General features: G+C 39.5%; 1 non-coding gene across 1 annotated transcript; it reads right to left on the bottom strand.

The window, feature by feature from the left end:
- Positions 1 to 17594: 17594 nt before the first annotated feature.
- Positions 17595 to 17701, bottom strand: LOC145128003 (small nucleolar RNA R71). Its single transcript, XR_013716606.1, has one exon. It is a non-coding gene; the product is annotated as a small nucleolar RNA R71 (small nucleolar RNA).
- Between the last annotated feature and the right edge of the window lie 2845 nt (positions 17702 to 20546).

Raw genomic sequence — 20546 nt, forward strand, 5'->3', positions numbered from 1 at the left:
CAATTATATATATTATCATGAAAAATAAAAAGAATAATAATAATAATAAAACACGTCTATATGTACATATAAATTATGGAGCTCAGGGGCGGAGTTAGTAGGGGGCTGCCGGAACCATTTTACTTGAAGTGCAAATATACTCATCCAATTATAGATTATATAACAATTAAGTCCATATAGGTTGTGAGAAAAGCGTGTTGACCCCCTATATTTTAATAAGCTTAAAATAATGTGATGTGCATGGTCACTTATGACCCCACCTTAGATACTAATCAAATTAATAGAAAACGAACCTTAATACCGATCCACAATTAAAAGAAAATGATGATAAAATTTGACTGCTACAATACTTCTTTCAAGTTTCTATTAATAAAATAAAATATATTTCAAATTTAATCGTATTCCTAACATTTTTTGTAATTTTTAAATATTATATTATTATAATTGGTAATTTGAATTTTTATAATCATAAGATATTCATAATAAAAATACCATAAATTTAATGTCACTTCTAAAATTTTAGACAATATTATTTTATTCGGATATAACATTATTTTTTAATATATTATTGGGACGTCAAGTTATAAGCCCCTTATTCTTAGATCCTGGCTTCGCCCCTGATGGAGCTTATATAGATTACTAAATACTAATACGTATTTATATCTGGTTATGTTAATAATGATTATAGGGTGGTGGATGATATATAGAAGTATGTGTATGCCTACGTCATTTTGGGATAAGAATTAAAGTTATTCAATTTGTGACTTATAGTACGGAACTTGTAGAGGTGTTGAATAAACATAATGCCAGCACAATTTAAAGTTACGTATCAAAATTATGGGCTAACGTGTCAAAAATTTTAAAATGACTAACCGTTTGAAGTACGACATGCATGAATCTATAATTTGAAGTTGAGTATAAATAGATGCATCGTTATTAGACTTGAACAAATATTTAGAAATGATCCAAAATTCAGAAGATAGTAATTTTTGATATAAAAGATTAAGAAAGTGACGTCGACGCATATTACAACCAAATATAAATAGTCTATAGCATTATATTTCTCCGACGGTAATTCCAAACGTTTGAGCGGTGACTCGTACATAAGGGAAGTGCATAACGACGCCGATTAGGAAATTACGTTTGCAGAACGAGATAAGGTTTCGGCAAGATAATAATTTGGCAAAAAAGTCACGATTGTAGTTAGTTTCCACTAACTAGCCAGGTGAGTGCATAGTTACTTTCATGAACATGATTTTAATACAAGTATTAATTAAATTATAAATATTTGTTGAAAGTTTATATGTCAATTATATGCTTATTGCCTGAAATATGTGTTAGATATATATTTGATGATATACGATGTGTGAACCAGTTATGGTTCTATATGTGTTAAGATGTATATATATGATATTATTACGTGATAATAATAATAATAATAGAAGTATTATTTCTAAAAAAAGTAAATTAATACCTTAAACTTTGTGTTAAGTATACACTAGTTAGCGTTGCCTAAACAGAGTTGGTATTGAAAATTGATTATAAGCATTGTAGTTTTGCCTAGTGATGGGATAAGACTTAAAAAGTGATGTTTAGTTCAATTAAGTTTGGAGATTGGGTAGCCTCTTATTAAGAGTACGTGTGTGCTGAGATTGATGACCGGTGGAGTACGTCCTACGTACAGAAGTGAATTTTATGTACGAAGTCTTTTTCAAAGCTCTGTGTCTCAGGTGCTACTTGTGTCGGGGTATTATTATGTTCTGGGTATGAGTCCTACTCATACCATCATGTACAAAATCTTTTTTTGACACTATTGTGTGTCGGTTACGGGAACGTACAGGAGTACGCTATTAGTATTTCCCCATACTTTTATTTTGAAGATCTTTGGAGTCATCGTTTCTTTTATGAAGTGATCGGGCGAGCTTCATGTGTCAGTGTTTCCTTTCACGTAGTAATTGAGGGAACTTCGTAGACTGCCTAATAAAGTGTGTCAGTAATAGACAACTACCAGGTATGTCTGATGTTGTATTGCCGGATAGGGTGAGTCTCGGGGTAAAATACCTCATGGTGTCAGACCACTGCTAGGCACAGTTATCTAGATAACTACCCCTGACTTAACTGTCTTGTGGTTTTTACGAACGGAGGTTCTTGATGAAACTTATTCCATTCCCCTAATTTGATGTCTTTATTGATCCTCGTTTGTTGCTAGGGAATTTCCGAAGCAGCATTGTCAATTTGTTGTCCATATTGATCCTTTAGGCTTGATCTCGTAAGAGCATTGTATAGGATTAGTACGTGGGGATCGACAGGATGGGATAGCTTGTTTTAGAGATATGATATATCTGTGTTAATGATAATAGTGGTTTTGCAGGTTTGAGATATACATTATTATCACATTGTGAGATTGAAAACTCTATGTATCTCACCAGGTTTCCCAACCTGACCCACTCAATTTATATGCATCACAGGTAGCAGTGTAAGACTACTGAAGACTCGAGTATGATGCTGAGAAAAGACCTGCAATAGAGTTCAGGACCGCTAGGTCTTTACGATGTAACATATGTTGTGTATCAGTTATGACATCCCTAGAGTTGTATTATTTCGAGACAATATTTTGTACTCAAATTGTTTTAATATACTGGGAATTTCCGCAATACCAGATATTATGATTTTTTTTAAGCGTAAAGATTTTTTTTTTCGGTTCTGAAAATTGGGGATGTCACAGATACGACCCACTAATGACTATTGGCATGCAAAATGGCATATAAAAATTCTTGATGATATAACCCAAGCAATAATAGAGAACTAAACCAACGATAATGCTTACCCAAACCAATACAATATTCCAAAGAAATATAAATACAGATAATAATCAAGAAGAAAGCATAAGATTAAATACCCGCAACAGCGCTTGATGAAACCCTGGCCTCCCCTGACTGAAACTGCAATGCTCGGCTCCTTGCTGCTGGAGCTCTTGCCCTAACCTCACGACCGTCAGTGATCCTCAAAGTAACCAGAGGAGGTGCACTCACTGCTCTGCCCCTCAACATCGAACAGTCGGCCTTCTTGTGGGCCACCTGATTGCAGTGAAAACACATTGGACCCTACCCACGGGGGCAATCTCGACTAAAATGACCCATCTGACCACAAATGAAACATTCGCGGCCTATCTCCCGCCATCCTCCCTCATGAGTCCTCCCACAGTGGGCATAACGACCCCAGCCTTGATGGCCTCCCAATCGTGAATCCTGAGTCTTGGGCACTGAAAATTGAGTCTGATCTGGCTTTTTCTTCTCGAGATGATCCAAATCAATCTCATGCTCTCGAGCTCTAGAAATCATATCATTCAGGCTCTCGCACCCTGATAAACTCACAAACTCACTGATGTCATCTCTCAACATGTCATGATACCTTACCTTCTTCATTTCCTCGTCCACTGCATACTTCAGAACCAACAAAGCCTTCTCCCGGAACTTGGCAGTTATCTCTGACACAGTCTCAGTCATCTGGAAAAGGTCCTGAAACTCCCTCGCCAACTACTGCACCTCAATAGCTGGTGCAAACTCGGCTCTAAAAACGGGTCACAAACTCATCCCAAGTCATTGTTTCTAGGGCTTCGCCTCCCAAAGCGAAGTCTACCTCCTCCCACCAATCTCAGGATCTGTCCTTCAGAAGACAGGAGGCAAATTTGACCTTCGACCCCTCGGGTCAGATACTCGTCCTGAACGCGTTAGCCATATCTGCTAACCAACTCCTACTGGCAATGGGATCCTTCTCCCGAAAGAATGTGGGAGATCCATAAGCATAGAACTCACAGAAAGAAAGAGTACGAGCTCCAACAATAGCCATAACCTCAGCGCGAAATGTGCCCAGACGCTCATCCAAAATCTCCAAAATCCCCTCCTTAACCATACCAAAGATCACAGGAGTCTACTCCAAAATACCGTGGGTAATCTCCGACGAGATGAACTCCCGCATCCGCTCATCGATCGGATCAGTACCTAGACCTGAGCCGGAACCAGAACCTGAACCCCCTTCCTGAGTGCTTATCATCATACTGAAAAACAACATGCAAAAGATCAGAACATACCCAAGAATCCTCATCCCACAGGCTTCCTAGATTCTCCAAGACTCTCCATGATTCGAGTATGGATCATGTGCTTTCAGTATTTCGGGCCCAATACTACCTTCCACACCTATCCATACTTTCCTTAAGAATCATCCCGGATCCTCCAAGTCAAATTCTCAAACTAATACTCCAAGCACTCGCTAAACAGCGCAACAAAACCCACTGAAGCTTTTCCTAGGCTTTCCTAGGTTTCCGACCTCACCCTGCCATCAACTGCTGAAGAAATCCCCATAATGTTAGTTAGCTACCTCATCAATACAATCACATGCAACATAGCTCAGATAATCCTACGAATAAAAGACTCATCCCTACAACGGTTAGACTCAAACGAGAGTTGCGCAATAGGGTCAAATCCATCACTCTGAGATTATTCAACCTTTATGACATGTAACTTAACATATTCACTTAATAGCTAACTCACATCACTTAAGAGTCCCACAAAGCACAAAACGATCAACATTCGTGCAGTAGCACTCCAACCCATAGAATAACCAAAGAACATTCAAACTCACATACTACAACTCATGCTAGGATACCAACTTGTAACAAGCCAAAACTATGAGGTAAAATTTTCATTTTTAATTCAACCAAAACATTAATTATATTTAAGTCAACATTCAATAATTTCTTATCCAAATATTCAGAAGTACTTTTATACGAAAACAGCTATCAGAGTACAATCCCAAAATCATCATAACGCAGAAACATGGGTGGATGCACTGCAATCAAGTCGAGCCCTTCCCTTTCGAACCGGAAGTACCTGAAACCATAACCATAAAAACCCTAAGCACAAAGATTAGTGAGTTCCCTAAAATAACATATACCATACATACCATTGGGCCTATCCCGTATATTGGGCCCAACCCACCATAATAGGCCTAGCCCTACCAAACCATTGGGCCTAGCCCAATCCTACAAATGCAAAAGTCACAAAGACAGTTAGCACCTACATAACATACAATGGGCCTAGCCCTTCCTGTTCCATGGGCCTAGCCCAACATACAAATGGTCCTAGCCCTTTATACAATGGGCCTAGCCCAACATACAAATGGGGCTCGCCCAACATACCATGCAAGGGTCACAAAGACAACTAGCATAACCAAAACCTAATGGGCCGGCATTGGTGCCTTCGACCCACGAGTATAGTGAGGAGACTCACCTCAAACGGATGATGATTAAATAACCGCTCGAACCGAAGAACCGGATACCCTCACTCCAACAAACAATAAATACAATCTTAATCAGTAATTAACCCAATAACCTAAAATCCTTGGCCCACTCAATAAAGAAACTCCCTAAAGGGTAAAAAACCATTTTACCCTTTTCTTACTTGTTCCATAATCAAGGCCCAACTCAAAATGCACAAAAAGTCCAAAACACAAAATGGCAAACCAAAGCCCAAATCAAAAGCAACAAAATCCATTATGGCCCATTAACCCGATTGGACCCAAAACCAGCATGGACCTACTTCCAAGAAAACCCTAAGTCTATCCAAGGCCCAAAGTCAGAAGCCCAGTGGCCCAACAAGGCCCGAACCTCTAAAAGCCCAAAATCACACTCTGGGGCGTACGCCCCGCGTACCAGAATGGTACGCCCAACATACTCACCCTCGAAGCACAGCGTACAAGTCCTTGATGCACAAAATCAGAATTACGTTGAGCGTACACTTGTGTACGCTCAGGGTACTCCTCCAGGGTACAAAAGTCCAAAATAAGCTCTTAATGCTTAAGACAATGACTTCCAAACTTGGATATGACCCTAATGAGATGTCTTAACACCTAAAGTTGGAAACTTTACTCCTTTGCAAGGCTTAATGGCTCCAAAACCTTAATAAAATCCATAATAATCACAAAAACTCATGCATGCACCACAATAACTCATCAAGATGACATGTTCACCAACAAACGACATCCCAAAGGCCAAGATCCATCATTCTAAGCTCGTGGAGTAGCTCATACTCACAAGGATGACTTTAAGGACCAAAAAGAACCCAAATTACTCCTTAAGCTTGATCTAAAACCTAGAGTCATCAAATTAGAAACTTTATACCTCCAGAAAATTGATCAATGTTCACAAAGGTTGGATCCAAAAGCTCCAAGAAATCCCACACTTTTCCAAGAAGCTCCTTCTTCTTCAAAGTTCACCAAAATGCTTGAAATACCACCAAAAGCTCAAAATCCACTCAAACGGGGGCTAGGTTTTAATTTCTAGGGTTTAGAGGGATGGAGGATGAAGAGAATAGGGTTTGGTGGTGATTTAAGGAGCTTAAATGGGGTCCAAAACCCTAAATTAGAGTTTGGGTTTGACTGGAGTACGCCCAACGTACTCCACAAGGCATGAACGATCACACTACCTAGTATACCCAACGTACACCATTGTACGCCCAACGTACTGGTCTCCTCACTAGTACGCCATGCATACACATGTGTTTGCCCCGCGTACTCGATTAAACCCTAAAATCACCAAACTTCCGAAGGCCATAACTTCTTCGTTATAAGTCCGTTTTCGACGATCCTTATATCCACGAAGAGGTAATGAGAAGATCTACACTTCTATCAACTCATAATCGCCTTAAAACTTCCCGAACAAAAATCTAATTTCCATAAAATCCCGAACTGACATTTTACTGAAATACCCCTTGGCTCCAAAACACGAACCGAACTCTCGGATAATCCAAATTATATTACCCACACCCAAATGGGTCTAAATCTATTTCCCTCAAAGGCCCTAAGCCTAATGATACTCGGTCCTCGGGTCACCACCCCACATTAGAAAACGATTCGGAACAGAGCGTTACAATATTTCTTGATCTGCATAGATTTTTAGGCTCTTATTCATTCAAACTTTGCAACTTTTTTTCTTTTCTATTTGTTCTCTCTATTTTTTCACTTTTTCTTTTCTCACAACTCACTTTTTCACTCAAAACTAAAAATCTTAAAAATAAAAACATATGCTTAAGCAAGGGTACTTAACTTCATCATTTGTTGGTTATAGGTATTAGTATAATGTGCAATAACTATATAAGCTTTCATGGATACATTTCTGGTACACGATGCAAAACATATTATGTCCGTCAAACTACTCAGGCTTGCATTTTTGTCCCACGATTTCACTAAAACTAGGAAACCACAAATACACTGTAACATATTTGCTCAACTTAATCTTAGGGTTCTCATCTAATCATCCCACATAATAATAGAAAACTAGCCCATATGCAATAATATCAAAAATTTTAAAAATGACTAGATTTTTAGAATATTTTTTAAAGCCTATTTTTTTTAAAAAAATTCCTAGCATTTTTCTAATTAATAATTATCATGCTTGATTATCATTTTTTTTTCAACCCCCTACCCCACACTTGTTTCATACAATGCCCTCATTGTATGCTTAAAATAATTAATTCAATAAAAAGCAAATAAAAGGGAGAAAAAGAAATAGACTCCCCTAGGGTACTAGTGGCGAGATCGAAACTGATCGTTGGTGGGAAAGCTCGAACATCTTGAATATTTTGCTGGAACTGGACTTTTGTTGGTGCTCATAAATGTGCAGAATAAAATAAATGTAAACCAAAGACTTTCATCTTCAACAAGTGTGGTACATTAAATCCTCAAAGTAATGCATCATAATGTGGGAAAGCATACGCCACATTTTATGGTCAAAAGAATTAGCAGAAACACGATTGTTGATATCTCACATCGTGAGAATAGATAGGTATGATGTGAGTCTGGAATAGAAGTCTTCATTAATCATGAAAATATGAAGCTCACGACGTGAGGAATAATGCTTATGTCATGAGAACTAAGATTTGACGAAATGTATTTCTTCTTTAAAGTCTTCATGTTGTGCAAACTCTATTGCCTGTTTAAGTCATTAAGAGTTATTTTAAACCCATTGTTTTTCTATAACTCTCTTTTCTTATATCTTCTCGCACACGATTTTCACCCCACACTTATTAAAAACTATGGTCTTCGGTTTTGAAACTCTAACTCTCTTGGCTCTCACTTTTTTTACTCAATAACTCATCCATTCTGCAAACAAAACAAACTCCTCGGTTGCAAAAGGAAAACAAAAATTCGACATTCGGTTACATAAATTTAAATAATGTGGATGCATATTTTAAAAGAAAAAATAACTAAAAGAAAATAAAAGAAAAATGCAAACCGAGCTTTGGTTGCCTCTCGAGAAGCGCTTCTTTTTGAGGAGTCGTGAGTCAGACTCCTTCCCGCTCTACGTTGCATCGATTGGGACTGGAATCTCCCTCTTCTCCTCTTTCTCCTTTCACCTTTTCTTATAAGCTTAAACTCTCCTTATATACGCTTTCTTTAAATTTTCTTTTTTCGTTCGATGGTCGCACGCCTCATGCTTTCTTTTAACTACTTGGGATTTTTCATCATTCAAACTCTTCACTTTATTTTCAGCTAACTCCTTCTTGTCTAGCTCTATCATCTCAAACTTGGTTTCCTTGCTTGTGGGACCCTCCTCCTCTTCTTCGCTAGAAACTTCTATTTCACTTATTTCCTCATCTTAAACTTTGGGTGTAGTATACGTAAAAACTTCAAAGATCATTGGGATCGAGGCTCTTGGCTTAGTGAGCTCGACTTCTTCTTTTGGTTTTTCTCTAGTTTGGACTTCTTCTTCCATCAATTTCTCTAATTCTTCAAGCTCATTTTCTTTATCCGTAAAGTACACTTCATCTTTTGCCCTAGAGTTCTTGAATTGTTCTCCAACCCCGAATGTCGTCTCTTCTTTTCTAACTCGTAAAGTAAGCGTTGAATCAAGAACATGTACCTGTTAGGTTTTTATTCAAAAACCTAATTCTACAAACGATAAAAACGACAACAAAAGCTTTCAAATTGTTGAATAAAACTAAGACTATTTTATCCACCAAGGATCTTTTGCAAGGCATAGAAAGATTAAAACAACCATAGAAGGAAAGTGTTACAACATTTGAAGACTTTGGTTTCTTTTGGAAATTATGAAGTTGATGAAGAAAGTAGATGTAGAACTCCACCTCTAGAAGAAACACCAACAACAACTTGACGTGGATGCTAGTCCTTCTTGTAATAATAAGAATACTCTCAAGATTTAAGTTAAAACCCAAGTGTTAACTTAAAGAGAGTTTGCAAGTATCTTTTTCATACAAATTTTGTCTTAGCTAGTTAAGACATTTAGAGGGAGAGAGGGAGGTAGAAAATGTATCAACTTTCATTAGTGAAAGTAATGGATCAAAGGCACTCTTAAAACACTTTCAAGGGGACATTTTATCCATTGTATTTTCTACCTTTTAGATACCATATCCCTATAAACAAAAGGCTATGAATAAGAGGTATGACTTTTATAATTAAACTGTAACATCCTGATTCGTATGTATGGAATTTCGGGGTTTTATGCTTATTGTAGGACCTACTCGACGAGTTGGGAGGCCCCAACTCGTCGTGTAGAAACCAAAGAGGCCGCGTAATTTTAAAATCTGCTTAACAAGTTGCAGGGCTCAACTCGACGAGTTGGAGCTGAGTGTGAAAACCCTAATTTTTAGGGTTTGCACCCTATTTAAAAGACCTTAAGTCCTTTACCCTGCCTTCCTCATCACCTTATCACCTAGAGACAAACCCTAATCGATTTACCTTCCATCTTGAGAGTGTGTAAGGCTAAGAGTGTGTGTTTTGGTGCATTCCTTGAAGATTGAAGAGATTGGAACAAGAAGGAGTCTATAGATCCGACATCTATTCAGTTGTAGCAGCCATTTGAAGGTAAAAATCCATTACCTTGATCACTTGTTTGTTAGATCTCTCCATTAGAGAGTTTATGGCCATTTCTAGCTTCTTCTTGAGTCATTATTGGTTTTGAGCATGCTTTGAAGCTGAGACTTCAGATCTAGACACTATTAGGCCCTTTAGGCCTAATGACTCAAGCTTTATCAAACTTTGGCCAATCTTCATGCCTTAAACCACTTGTTGAACCTTGTTTTGGCAAAGTTAGCCCCTAAATGACATGCATGGACGTAAAGCTTGCAGCTTTACGTGGTATCTCAGCCCTAGAAGGCTAGATCTAGAGCTTGGGGCCTTAGTCTCGCTTAAAAGCTTCTGAATGAGAGAAGGAGTTGAAGGAACTCGACGGGTTGGTTAGCCAACTCGACGAGTTGGTTAGGATTTTCCCCGATATTCTGGACACTGTGCAAACTCGATGAGTTGGTGAGACAACTCGGTGAGTTGACTCGAATTTTCCCGATTTTCTGAGAACAGAAGGAACTCGACGAGTCACGTAGATGCACTCGGCGAGTTGAGTCAACATGGACTGTTGACTTGAGTGTTGACTTCCGTTGACTTTTTAGGGTTTGGTCAAATTGTGGACTATGGAGACCATGGGGGGGGGGGGGGGAGGGTTCAAATGGTCTTTCACCCTTTCTGAGAATTAGTAGAGGAGTTAGCTTAACATCTTTGGGAGTTGTTAATGCAAATTGTTAATTAGAGATCATTATGATATATGTAGGCGGAGTCTAGACCGACAATTTGAGTACGAGACATACTTGCTTTACTTACGAGGTGAGTCTTCTCACTATACTTACCTGAGTGGTATTTATTGTGCGACCGGAGGGTCTTATTTGAGTTACTGACGGGAGGGTCTTATGTGCTTATACTGAGATATGTGATATTATGCATTTTGTCTTTGTGATTTATGTTGTGTATTATTCTGTGATTCTGCTGAGATAGGACCGGAGGGTCCAATCCGAGTCGTGACAGCGGAGGGTCTTTACTAAGATACAGGACTGGAGGGTCCAACCGAGCCATGAGACCGAAGGGTATTCACTGAGACACATAACCGGTGAGTCCTTATCGAGATATAGCCATGAGAGGCTAATTATTTGTGTGTGGTATTTTGGGGAACTCACTAAGTTGTGTGCTTACAGTGTTGTGTGAAATGTGTTCAGGTACATCTCAGGATCGCGGGAAGGTGCCAACATCATTGTACACACCAGCTTGTTGATTTATGTTTTGAGGATTATGGGATATATGATAAACAGTTTTTGTGGTTGTGTATTGAAACATTTATAATTTGAGTATGAGATGTTAAACTGTGTTTTGTGTGGGTTTAAAAATGAAAACATTTTCTGAAAATTTAGAGTGTTACAAGTTAGTATCAGAGCCTTGGTTTGAGGGAAGGTGCCGACATGATTGTACACACTAGCTTGTTGATTTATGTTTTGAGGATTATGGGATATATGATGAGCAGTTTTTGTGGTTGTGTATTGAAACATTTATAATTTGAGTCTGAGATGTTAAACTGTGTTTTGTGTGGGTTTAAAAATGAAAATATTTTCTGAAAATTTAGAGTGTTACAAGTGAGTATCAGAGCCTTGGTTTGAGGGATTCGGATGTACCCTCGGGTATGTCTGGACTCAAACTGAGGATTTGAGAAATTTTTCTAAAAAGAAATGATTTTCTGAATGAGCAAAAGATTTTAATAGCAAACGAGATGAAGCACTGTGTACAATCAGCCAAAGCCCGAACGATGATTTCCCAAAATACCCTTACTTGTTTATATTATGAGACGAGATACTTATGAGACATTAGAGATGCACGCTAGATGGTAGGCTAGGTATTTCAGGAATTTAGAGCTAGAGTTGCCTGATTCATGATGCCTTAGTCTAGGAGGATGCTATTGATTGGCATTATCTGCTATTTTCTGTGTGTGTGTGCTGAGTAGGGGTACATGGCAGGAAATCTTTGAAAGATAGTTTAGAGTCAAAGAGTAATCTTGGAGGGATACCTAGATGTTCATTTGAGGAATCTACTGAGAGAGTAGTTTGATATCCGTGAGGGATAGAGTACTTGTGAATTAGGATCATGGGAGGAGAACTTGGGACAACTATGGGTTGGTGTGGAAGGTAGTATTGGGCCCTTACTACTAAAAGTATCGGATCTGTATGCGACTCAAGTAAGAATTCCAGAGGTTCTAAGAAGCAGACTAAGGGGAGATAACATGGTTCGGGTACCATGATTCGTGGAAGAGGGTGTTTCCGTCTTTACCAGTTGTCCTGCTACGGTTGCCCAGACTGAGAGTGGATATGGTAGATTGTGGGGCAGAGGGCCATGTCGGTCGAGCTTATATGGAGTGTACCTTAAGAGAAGAATTTAGTTTAGGTCTCGAGGGATTTTACTGGTAAGGTGCCAGTTGGGGTCACAAGACTCAAAAAGGAGACGAAGGTGATGCGCTATTGAGGATTTCAGTCTAAATAGAGTGATCGGCCGATGGTTGTGATGTCATTTGCTGTGACGAGAATTACATTATCTCTGCTTTCCGCGTGGAACGGCAGGGATAGCGAGCTTCTGGTTTTAGAGTTTGAAGGTAAACCCTGTGGGGTAGCATAACACACAACACAGTAAGCATGAAGCTTAGTGAGTTCCCTAAAATACCGCACATAAATCATTAGCCTCTTATGGCTATATCTCAAATAAGACCCTCTGGTCGATGTGTCTCAGTGGAACCCTCCGGTCCCACAACTTGGGTGGACCCTCCGGTCCTAACTCAGTAAAGCTCAACATAATACACAACATAAATCACAAAGACATAATGCAGGATATCACAATACTTAATATAAGAACACAAGACCCTACGGTCACACAAAATTACCACTCAAGGTAAGTATAGTGAGAAGACTCACCTCGTAAGCAAGCAAATAAACCCCGTACACGAATCACCGATCTAGCCTCCGCCTAACACATACGATAATTATCTCTAATTAACACTTAAATCACGACTCTAAATAAACCAAGCAATTTTCTCTCTCCAATATCTTGGGATGGGAAAAGACCATTTTACCCCTCCATGGTCTCCATAATCCCTAACTTGACAAAACCCTAAAGTCAACCGAAGTCAACACTCGAGTCAACAGTCCATGTTGACCCGACTTGTCGAGTGCATCTATGTGACTCGTCGAGTCCCCTCGTTCATTCAGAAATGTCATGAAAATCCAACTTAACTGGTCGAGTTGTCTCATCAAATCGCCGAGGTACTCATGTCCAGACTCGTCGGGGAAAACCCTAGCCGACTCGTCGAGTTGTCTCATCAACTCGGTGAGTCCCTTAAGTCTGTTTTCTCATTCATACGTTTTAAGGCAGAGTTACAACCCCAAACTCTAGATCTAGCCTCCCAAGGCTGATTTACCACGTAATGCTGCAAGCTTTACGTCCATGCATGGCACTTAGGGCTTGAAATACCAAAACAAGTTCCATTTAGAGTCCTAAGCATAAAAGCTCTCCCCTTAGCTTGATAAAGCTTGGACCTTTGGGCTCAAGGGACCTCACAAGGTCCAGATCTGAAGTCTCAATCTCTTGGAAAGCTCAAAATACTCAAAGTCTCAAGGAAAGATGGAAAAATCCCTAAAACTTCCTAAACACAAGATCTAATCAAAATAATGAGCAAGGTGGTGACTTTTACCTTCAAACAGAATCTAAGGATGGATAAACACTGGATCCAACAGTCCCTTCTCATTCCAAGCGTTGATACTCTTCTCTTCTCTTCCAAAAGTGCACTAGAATGCTCAAAGTTAGCCATTCTCTCTCTATTAGATCAATCTAAACGATTAGGGTTTCACACAGGGGAGTAAGGTGACATGGGAGGCGGAAATAAGGGCTTAAGGTCCTTTAAATAGGACACAACCCCGATAAATTAGGGTTTCCTCTCACAGCGCTAACTCGTCGAGTTGGTCCCTCCAACTCGTCGAGTCGCTCATAAAACCCACACGGCCCAAATCCCTCTCTACTCGCCGAGTTGGGCCTCCAACTCATCGAGTTGCTCAGTCAAAATCATGAAAATTATGCAAATATTATACCTGGGAGTCGGGATGTTACAATTCTCCCCGAATAGAATCAGACTTCGCCCTCGAAGTCATGCTCTGAATACAACTTTGGGTATTGCTCCTGCATCTCGGACTCCGGCTCCCAAGTCCACTCTGATCCTCTACGGTACTCCCACTGCACCTTAACTAGTCGCACTTCCTTGTTCCTTAGGGTCTTAACTTTGCTATCCAGAATCACTATTGGTCTCTCAATATAGTCCAGGCTTGCATCGAACTGTATGTCCTCTAAAGGTACCACTGCCGTCTCATCGACTACACATTTCCTCAGTTGAGACACTTGGAAGGTGTTATGAATCTGGCTCAACTCTGCAGGTAGCTCCAACCGGTAGGCTACCTTACCCACTCGGGAGATCACCCTGAAAGGACCAGTGTATCTAGGGCCCAACTTGCCCCGTTTCCTGAATCGGATCACCTCTTTCCATGGGGATACCTTCAGGAGGACAAAATCTCCGACCTAGAACTCTAGCTCGAATCGTCGCCGGTCTGCGTAACTCTTCTGGCGAATCTGGGTCGTTAGTAACCTTTGTCTGACCTGCTGAACCTACTCAGTCGTCTTAAGCACTATCTCGGTGCCACCCATCACTCTCTGCCCCACCTCTCCCCAACAGATGGGAGTCAGACACCTCCTCCCATATAAGAGCTCAAAGGGAGGCATACCAATACTGGAATGATGGTTGTTGTTGTATGAAAACTCATCCAAGGGCAAATAACTGTCCAAACTTCCACCAAAGTCCATAACACATACACGCAGCATGTCCTCAAGCGTATGAATCGTCCGCTCACTCTGCCCATCTGTATGTGGGTGGTATGTGGTACTGAAGTGCAACCGGGTACCCAACTCCTTATGAAACTTCTTCCAGAACCTGGAAGTAAAGCGCACATCTTGATCTGACACTATTGAGGTCGGCACTCCGTGCCATGATACCACCTCTCTCACATAAATCTCGGCCAATTTCTCTGCAAAAGAGGTCTCACTGATAGCTAAAAAGTGAGCACTCTTCGTCAACCGGTCAACAATCACCCATATTACGTCAACCCCACGCGCAGTCCTCGGTAACTTGGTGATAAAATCCATGGAAATCTGTTCCCACTTCCACTGGGGAATCTCTAGAGGCTGCAACAGGCCATGTGGACGCTGGTGCTCCGCCTTAACCTGGCGATAGGTCAAGCACCTCTCAACTATCCATGCCACATCCCTCTTCATACAGGCCCACCAGTAATCTCTCTTCATATCTGAATACGTCTTAGTGGCCCCGAGGTGGATCGAGAATCTCGATCTATGTGCCTCCTCCATTAGTATGCGTCGAGCTCCACCTGTATAGGTGATATTGCCATATTTATACATATTTTTAGGCAATATTTATTTACATTTTTACTAATAATTTGGTTATTTGCATAGAATAATGGTACTTATAAGCTAAAATTATATTTTGCAGCCAAATAGAAGCATTTTCGAAGAAAGGGACCAAAATTGACAATACTTGGAACATTGGAGACTTGGAGTACAAAAGTTGAAGAAATTCACGGATTTAACTGATGTCACGACGTGAACCACAAGCCCACGACGTGGCATGAATATTCTAGAAGATAAGTACGCGCGAAGCAAGAATCCTTGCCTGATACGGATAACTCTCAAACCACGACGTGAAGCTTCCTGTCACGACGTGGATAATGATTTTCAGGAAAACTATATAAACTCTTGGCCATTACGAATTGAAGAACTTTTTGCTGATAGAAGGAAGACCTGGAGACGATTTTCAGAGGAGAAGAAGTTCTGGAATAGGGTTTTAACACCAAGGAAGAAGAAGTTCATAATTTGATTCATAGTTTGGTACACTTTTATTATGTTTTAATTTATGGATTTTATTTGCTTAGTTGCTAGGATGTCCAACTAAATCTAGCTGCTTCTGTTAGCTAGATGAAGCTGGAACTCATGGAGTATTTACTTTAGCTTTGAATTACTAGTTGGTTAAGACTTGTGTTGGATTGATTTTACCTAGCATGTTTGTTTTAGTAATTGATTGCTTTGATGTCTTATTCTGTGTAGTTGATGACCATCAAATTGCATGAATTAGAATACCTGGTAATTTAGTGAATATTAAATTATTGGAGCTAGGATTAAAACAATCTTAGTTAAGCAATTAATTATTAAATTAGGCTGTGCTAGAGAACTCAAATTATGACTGTAATTGTGTTTTATCAAACCAATCTTACATAGCTCCAATTTCATTCAAAAATTGATTCTGTGTTAACTATTGTGTGACCATACATAGATTTACATGAATTGATTAATGTTAGTAGATTTAGAACTAAATTGCTAATACTGTCTTAATTGGTAACCAACAGTAATTGTTATAGCTAATTTATAATTCATTGAGTGAAAGTGGATTCGAACTAACAGAAGTGTTTGTTTATTGATTGAATTTGAGTTAAGTTCGCCTGATCTTGCAAAATCAGATAAAAACCCTTCCTTTGTTAGTAATTAGGTTAATTTAGTAGTAGATAAATTAATAAGTCAAAACCGTTCCCTGTGATCGACACCCGACTTACCCAACTATTCTATAATTTTGACTAGGTACATTGCCTAGGTGCAATTTAGTTAGTAAGGTAGTTAGGTTATAATTATTAAAATTAGGTGTAGCTATTTGCACACATCAAGTTTTTGGCGTCGTTGCCGGGGAACGGCTTAGTTAATTACTGATTTATTTTGCTTTAAATTAATCGATCCTTTTTGTGGGGTAAAACCTGCAAAAAGTTATTTTTCAGTTTCATTTTTCTTTCTTGCATTACAGAACTCACGACGTGAGCTTTATAGGCTCACGACGTGAATCCTGTGATTCCTAGTTTTCTTTGTTTTTAGTTTGCTTTTCTATTTTAGTTCAGTTTTACATTTTTATTTTGTTTATTTTGCAAGAGTACATGACCAGAGGGTCCAATGCACCTTTGGTGCCACCTCTTGAAGATCCAGAGTCTGCCCTTCACAAAAAGAAAGATAAGAACGTGAAAGAAGATCAAACACCAAAGAAGACGCCCTTACAAGAACTCAAGTGAGTGTTCTCAAAGAAGTCGGGGAAGAAAACGGGACAATCGAGCTCATCCACGAAGGACAAGAGCAAGATTGCAAGTTTAGATTAAATACCTATCCCAAACGAATCTGAATACGAATCCGAGAACGAGTTTGGACTATATACGAGTGAACCCAAAGACGAGCCAAGCAACGAGATGGCGAATACTTTAGAAATGTCCATGGGAGCTTACAGAAAGAGAATTAGAGACGATGTTGGTCCGGGTTTAGTACCACCTGCCATTCCTTCCACTGCCACATTCGAGTTGAAAGGACATATCCTCACTGCACTAAAGGATATTCCATTTTATGGAAAAGATCACGAGGATGCTTTAAAGCATCTAGATGAGGTCAATGACATTGCGGATTATTTTAATGTCCTGAATGTGAACAGAGATATTGTCTTATTAAGGATGCTCCCCGTTACTTTTAAAGGAGCTGCGAAGGATTGGTTAAAGGCACTTCCACCTGGTACAATCACTACTTGGGCTCAAATGCGTGAGCAATTTCTAGATCAGTTTTTCCCACCTTCCAAGATAGCTAAACTCAAGAAGGCAATAGCCAACTTTGAGCAACAACCAGGGGAGTCACTATACGAAGCTTGGGAGCGCTACAAGGGGCTGTTAAGGAATTGTCCTCAACATGATCTAAATGTTCAACAAGAGGTGTCTATTTTTTATGATGGGGTCAATGTTATGACAAGACAACTCCTTGATTCTCAAGGGCCATTGACAAAGAAGAATCCAAGGGAGGTCAAGGAGTTAGTTGAAGAATTTGCAAGACACTCTCGTCAGTACCACAACCCAAGACAAGATGGAGCAAAAGGTAGTGGGGGTGCACATTCTGAAGAGATGGCTGCTATGATGGCGATGCTCAATACTATGGACCGGAGATTGACCCAAATGGACCAATGAATTCATGTAGTAAGAGTTGGATGTGAAAGGTGTAATGGTCCACAATTGACCAATGATTGCAGTTTAGACGATAACGGGTACAAAAAGGCTCAAGTTTGCTACTCGAGTGGGGATAAGTATGATGAGGACTGGAGAAAACCAAAGAAAGAGTGGCTGCCATATGATGAATACAAGAGGCAAAAGGAAGAAAAATATAAGCAGACAGGCCGAGGCATCTACCAAAAAGAGCAACCACCAGCCGAAAATAAAGTAGACTTGGAAAACATTTTGACCAAATTTATGGAAGCTTCCGAGAAAAGGCATGATGACACCGATGCATTGCTAAAGGAACACATGAAAATGATGAAAGAACAACACACAATGATGATTGATCAGTAAGCCTATTTAAGAAATCATCAAGCATCGATCCATAATTTAGAAGTCCAAGTTAGTCAATTAACTACTTTGGTGAGCAACAATTTATCCTCACAATTTCCCGAAAAGAATACTCAATCCCATGTAATGATGATTGATACTAAAGAAGAGGCCATCTCTGAATTCCTAGAAGCACTAGAAGTGGAGCCAAAGCCATCCGGACCAAAGCCAAAGAATACGAAGCTCGAAAACAAAAATGTTGCTGAATTACCAGACTCACGTCGTGAGTCCGCCATGCTCACAACGTGGGCTCAGTCTAAACAGAAAAATTCAGATTCCATTCCGGTTTACCGACCGCCTTTGCCATTTCTGTCTCGAGCACATCTCAATCCACTGGAAAGGGAACATCTGGAGTTTATTCAACAAATGAAGGGTATTCCTATTAATACCCCTTTTATCGATTCACTTTCAAGAATTCCAGAATACGCAAAATTCCTACAAGATCTTATAGACACTTGTCAACAATTAAAGAAAAACTCTAAAGTTGTTCTTAGTGACCAAAGTTCAAGAGTGATATTGGGAGACATACCTAAGAAGATGGGAGATCCAGGACGCCTCACTCTTCCATGTGAGTTTGGAAATAACTTGAAGACTTATGCTTTAGCCGATTCTGGGGCTAGCATAAATTTGATGCCATATTCATTTTATCAAAAGCTAAATATTCAGAAAATGAAGGTAACAAAGATGACCATTCACATGGCTAATCGTTCGGTTATTCATCCAAAGGGTATTGTGGAAGACATCCTTCTTAAAATTATGAAATTCGTTTTTCCAGTTGACTTTGTGGTTATGGATATGAAGGAGGATGTTAATGTCCCAATTATTCTTGGTCGCTCTTTGCTGAATACTGCTAGAGCTTTAGTTGATGTACGTGAATCCAAGCTTACATTGCGGGTTGGTGATGATGAGGAGACTTTTGGAATACAAGATGGTTTTCAAGAAGAAGATGTAAAAGGTGAGGTGTTCAATATGGATGAAGATAATGATCTTGAAGAATTGGAGAAGCTCATGGAGGAAGAAATCAAAACAATTCATCAAGTCAAGCGCACCAAACCAAGAGCATCCGTCCTGTTTTTCGTTGAAGTCATTACCTACACAAAACCAACAACTTTGATAAGTGAGGAAAGCGATGAATTGTCGAGTGATGAAGACGAGGCTACTTCCAAGGAGACGGTTCCAGTGGCGAAAGAAGAGAAGGTTCCTATTGAACTAAAGAAGAATGAAGAAAAATTGGAAACAAAAGGGACAAAAAGGAAGCTTGATATAGACGAGGCGAAGACTAAAAAGGAAAATTCGAAAAAGGCGTACATTCGACGTGTTCAAGCATACAAGAGGCGATGGAAGGAGCAGAAAATCCAGCTGGTGATAGACTCATCTGAAGATTCAACGTAGGAGGCACGGAGTCCGGCTCATGACTCGGTCAAAAAGAAGCGCTTCTCGAGAGGCAACCCGAGTTTGGTTTGGATTTTCTTTTCTTTTTAGTTTTTGCATTTTTAGTTTAGGAAAGTGATCAATTCATCATCCAAAAAAAAACTTTTAATTGGAAAAAATTAGCTGTGGGGTACTTTGGAATTAAATGGAAAACAATTAGAATAAACAAATATAATTAACTAAATTAATTATTGTGTCCAGACTATATTCACGACGTGGGCTTGTGCTCCACGTCGTGGTTTATGGTGGAATACGGGAATTGTCTTAGAGTAGCCCATTACGTATAACTAAGATGAACCGGAATAAGTTTAGCCCAATACAAAAACCACGTCGTGGTTTAGCCTTTCACGACGTGGCCATTAAAAGTCAAGGGGGGGGGACCAGTTATAGAGACACTTTGACCATATGCCGCATTTGTTTACTCTTGTGCACACGAACGGCGACAAACTGCCCCACAACGATTTGCTTCCACTTTTCTTCCATTTAGTTTGCATTTTCTTGTCTTTTAACTTCATAAGGTAAGTGTTTCATCTTCTAATTGTTGGTATTGTTATAATTTTATGCATTTTGGTGGTTAGGGTTTGTTTAGAAATTAAAAATCCCAAATTGGTTGAATTAGTTGGTGTATTAGGGATGCAGGGCCTTATATTAGTGAAATAAACAAACCCCAAGTATGATATTTGATGAATTTTGACTGTATAATACTCGATCTGTTCTCACGACTCGACTGCGTAC

Source organism: Lactuca virosa, chromosome 7 (genome assembly GCF_052849685.1).
Source record: "Lactuca virosa cultivar CGN04683 chromosome 7, Lactuca_virosa_CGN04683_v6, whole genome shotgun sequence".
NCBI lineage: Eukaryota > Viridiplantae > Streptophyta > Magnoliopsida > Asterales > Asteraceae > Lactuca > Lactuca virosa.